Below are 4,552 nucleotides of genomic sequence, written 5' to 3' on the forward strand. Positions count from 1 at the left end.
ATTATTAGATATGGGTTAGTCAAGATGTGAGCATTAGCCAATAAGAGGCTAGAACTAATGGGCAAGGCAATCTTTAAATGAATACAGTTTCCATGCAATTATTTTGGGTAAAGCTAGCTGGGAGGCAGGAAATGGCCCACCGCTTATTTTGCAACACATTTTTACCAAGAGGAAAATGGATTTGTTTTTAGTTAATCGGGACTATCCTGCAGATAGAAAGATGAACAGAAGGCTCACAAATATGAAGGAATCCTGAAGTTTACATGCATAATTCTTTAAAAAAAATGTATTACATTAGCGCCGTAAATAGTGAAATCTGCTTATATTTAAAAAAAAAAAAACAGGTGAAGCACTGTTTGCACATTATTTCCTTGCAAGAGCAGTACATCTCCTTTGTAAACAACTACCATATTTATAATTACATTTCCTTGGCACTTAGGTCAGATTGAAAGCTAGAGGAAAACATGAAAGAATGAACTTGAAAATAATCTTTACTGGTAAGATGGTATCAGTGAGGGTAAGCAGATTTGGGTAAAACAGTTTCCAGAATCCTGGGCTAATCTGGGTAGTTAGCTCATTTGGTGAAAGGTCAGAGAGTGTCTGTACAATCCAGCTTTTCTTCTGGCCTGGCAGCTTTGTCCAGGGAACCAGCAAGGCTAATCAAACCCCAATCAGTCTCAAAAGAAAAACCAGGCAAGAGTACTGGAGTTATCACAATCTAGTCTTACCACTAAAAAATACTATGAAGTGCATGTCCATAGATGTGAGCCGGCCATCTCTTCTTCAAATATGGGCAACACAACTAGAATTTGAATTTCAAATAACCCAACATGCCTTAGTTTCAATCAAAGATGATCTCTTAATATATGAATATGTCTTTTTAATGCGGCATGTTGGGTCTGTTAGATACAGCAATGAAACATTGACAAGTGTGCATTATTACCTTACCTGACAGATCTCAAAAACAAGCAAATCCGAGACTTTTCCTAAAGCATACTCATTTATACAAACTAAAATCCCTACTTTAAAATTGATTTAGAAGTCTCATTTCTCCACCTACTGTTTTTGAGGAGTAGATTGCAAAAACATCAATTTAACTTGTGCTAAGTGGTAGTGGTTTGTTTTTTTAAACCAAAGATAGCCCTGTCAAACTTGTTGATTTTCTGCTTCATCTATTCAAGTCAATTACTGTGTCAAGCTGCTGTGCCTGTCACTGTAGGAAACCAGTTCATGCCTATATCACTGTCATCATGAAAATGTTCCATTCTCCAGAACAGTGCACTTACCCTCTATCACTTCCTGCCTAAATCCAAGTTAAAATCCATGATTTCCATTGGGTTTTAGTGCAGTTTGATTCTACAAGGTCCTTTCTTTCCATGTCTCAGTAGCTGTTCCCAAATACATTAAATATAGATATGTTCTGCACTTGACAGCCACACACTTACAAAATCAGCTGCGTACTTTGGTGTGTTTGTTTTACTAGGGCAGCTCATAAAAGCAGTTCTCATTGCTAAGTTTGGTACATTGCAATTTTGAGTGCGTTAATACAACAGTGCATTGGGAAAATACTGAGCCTCTACAAAATAACTTTACCTTTATAAACAAACTAATGTAATTTTCTTCACTCAAACAAGCATAGACTTTTTAATATTTCCTCAAGACAAATATCTCAATGAAACTCTAAGTTCACTCTATTGTGTGCCGGAGTCATGGGCTTAGGACAGTTAATACACTTAGAAGATGCTACCTGTTTAGTGTTATTTACACTGGTATGTCCATCATCCCCTAATCTGGAAGGTGAACAAAGTATATTCAGAATGTGACTGAATTTGCGTCAATAACTGGGAACGGTATAGCTTTAATTAATCAGTAACTAAACACATAATGGGACTTAGTCTTGAGTGGGAATTTTCTTCATACCCCTCTTATGGCCTGGGAAACTTAATAAGAGGTTAACATGATAAAGGAGCCCCTGCTAAGGCAGACCTTATGGTAACGAAGAGAAAATGACAAGTGTACATGGGTAAATTATCAGCAACAGGTTAGTACAGGTTAGGTACTGAAATCAAACACTGAAGGCCGAAAACGTCGCCTCTGAAATATTCTTTCTATCCTGAAAGAGAAACTAGAGAAAAGACACAATTCCCTCAGAAAGCAATGAGTCGATTCAGGTTGTGACTTTATATTTAAGCACCACTCAAACACATGGACACAAAGCAAACGATTTCCCTTTGCCCGTCACTATTCCAGCTACACAGCTTCGAGAGTTCTGTTCTCATTACACAACCCTTTCTCTGTTCCCAGAAGATAAGACGGCCCTGCGACAAATGGGACAGGTGGTATTTTCTGATAACCAGCGGTCGATGCAGTGGGCGTGGTACTCATGGGAGCAAGGTAGCTTACGAATTTTGTTGCCTACCATATATTCCGTAATGCAAATAGTACATGTCTTCAGTGCGTCATTTTCACCAAAACTTCTCATTGCTAAGTTAGCAATCTGTTCTTTGGTGAGTCCTCTAGTTTGGTGGTTGTCATTAAAAGGGTAAAGTAGGGTTTCATACACCCCTGAGCTTCTTTGTGAACTTTCACGATTGGAACTGAAGCCGGGGTTGGAGCTGGAGCCAGCAGCAGAGCTGTTCCGACCAGAGCGCCCTCTTCCACTCCGTCGAAACTCACCAAAACCTGTCATTCTCTGCCTTGATGGGGTTTGAAAAGGAACAGGTGCAGTTTCCCTTGATCCAGTATCGAAGAGTGTAAGAGTGGAAAACCTGTTAGTATTCACATAGGTTCTCTCATCTGCAGGTTCAAAAAATGTTAAGGTGCGTATAAAACCTCCACCACGACCACTATCATGAAGGACCATGGTGTTTGGGGCCTGGGACCTTGGCCGACTTCTGCTAGCGACGCTATCTCTCTGGTGGTATTCTCCCTGCAGAACTCTTCTGACTTGAAGGTCTGTGGTTGGAGGTCTTTGACCAGATCCTGCCGCGTCACCATTGGTACCCATGTCTGAAGAACTTGACCCTTGAGCGGCAGAATTTCTTGACCCAGAAGCCGCCAAAAGATCTCTACCTAGCAACTCAGGTCCAGTTATCTGCTGTCTCAAAGTCCCATGGCGAGGGGTTCTAGAACTTCCCTCGATCTCATTTACCAAAGGGTGCACAAAAGTATGAGATGAGACGCTACGATGAGATCTTCGTGGAATTTCATTTGCTGTGTACAGAAGAGACCTACATCTTTCAGCTCTGGCTCTGGGTCTTCTCCCGTGTTCTGGTTTACGGCTTCTTGCCCTGCTCCGACCTCTGGTGGATGGCACTTCTGTTAATACTTCAGCAGAACTGCGTTCTGACCTAGGTGGTCTGGCAGATGATGTCTCAGATGCTGAATTTTCCATTGGCCTTTGGCTGCTGCTGTCCATGTTTTCTGCACTAAGACCTGTAGCAGACGGTTCACTTCCATTCTCTGGGGTTTGTCTTCCATTATTACGGTTCACATTTGTCTCTAAACTGAATCTGAGATCACCACTGTGTGGATTAGTGTGACCCACTGCGCTCCAAGACTGATTTCTTCTCTGACCACTTCTTGTTATATTGCCAGTCTGTCGGACAGAGTTAGGCCAATCTATTATGGAGTCACCATTGGACATTTCATCTGAAGAGTCTCCAGGTCTATTTTCATCTGAGCTCTGTGGCGGGGGCGGCCCCTCTTTGATTTGCTGTAGTCTTCTGAGCAACTCCTCCTCAGTATTTTGACCCGGGGTGCCTAGCAAATTGTTGTCTTTCATAAGTCGATAGTCTTCTCTGCTCAGATTATTTACAAATCGATAGAAAGCTTCTTCCCGATCCAGTCGATCCATCTGCCTTCTGCACTGTGCTGCAGATTGGTCATTTCCTTTATCGCTAGAATCTGAGTTTTCCATCTTGAAGAACAAGTGGAGGATTATCTGTCTGTTATGACATAGGACTGAAATCCAATAAACCGGACTTTCAGTTTTCTTCACTAGGCTTCGGTGGTCCGGCCAGGAGGGGACTGGCTTGGCTCTGTGGCCTCAGCTGCTGCTGTGGCCGCCTGAGCTCTGCCGCGTGGCTGCCTCCTGCTCTCTAGCCCGCCTCCGAATGCCTGGGAGAGACCCGCCTCTAGCCCAGGAGCTCCGCCCATTCTGACACGTAGCTCAAGCAGCCATTATCTTTCATTGTTACCTAGCAGTGACAGAAATCGACTCAAGGTAAATTTTATTAAAGTCACCCCAAATTACCTATTGAATGTAGTTCAGGTCCTCTTTCTCAGCTACTCCTCATGACTCAAGAAGTCCTACTTAGAAAGCAGATGATTCAGCCAAAGCTTACCAGGTGGGCCTGGGGAAGAGCAACTGGTAGTTCTACTCGAAGGACACACCCACTCTTCTTGCAAGGCTGGGGAATTTAGTGAGACGGTGACTGCTTCGTGATAGGCTGGCATCACACAGGAAGTTCATTGTGCCATTCCCCAATGACAGTGGCTAGGTGCCATCATGAGAAGGAACCAAGGGGTTGACCTTCTCTACTCTGGTGTC

The 4,552-nt window shown here is 42.9% G+C and overlaps 1 pseudogene; it reads right to left on the reverse strand.

Annotated features, from left to right (window-relative positions):
• Window positions 1–2,166: 2,166 nt before the first annotated feature.
• On the reverse strand, window positions 2,167–4,079 carry LOC148117271 (E3 ubiquitin-protein ligase RLIM pseudogene; annotated as a pseudogene).
• Between the last annotated feature and the right edge of the window lie 473 nt (window positions 4,080–4,552).

This window comes from Myodes glareolus, chromosome X (genome assembly GCF_982192425.1).
Source record: "Myodes glareolus chromosome X, mMyoGla1.1, whole genome shotgun sequence".
Classification (NCBI taxonomy): Eukaryota; Metazoa; Chordata; class Mammalia; order Rodentia; family Cricetidae; genus Myodes; species Myodes glareolus.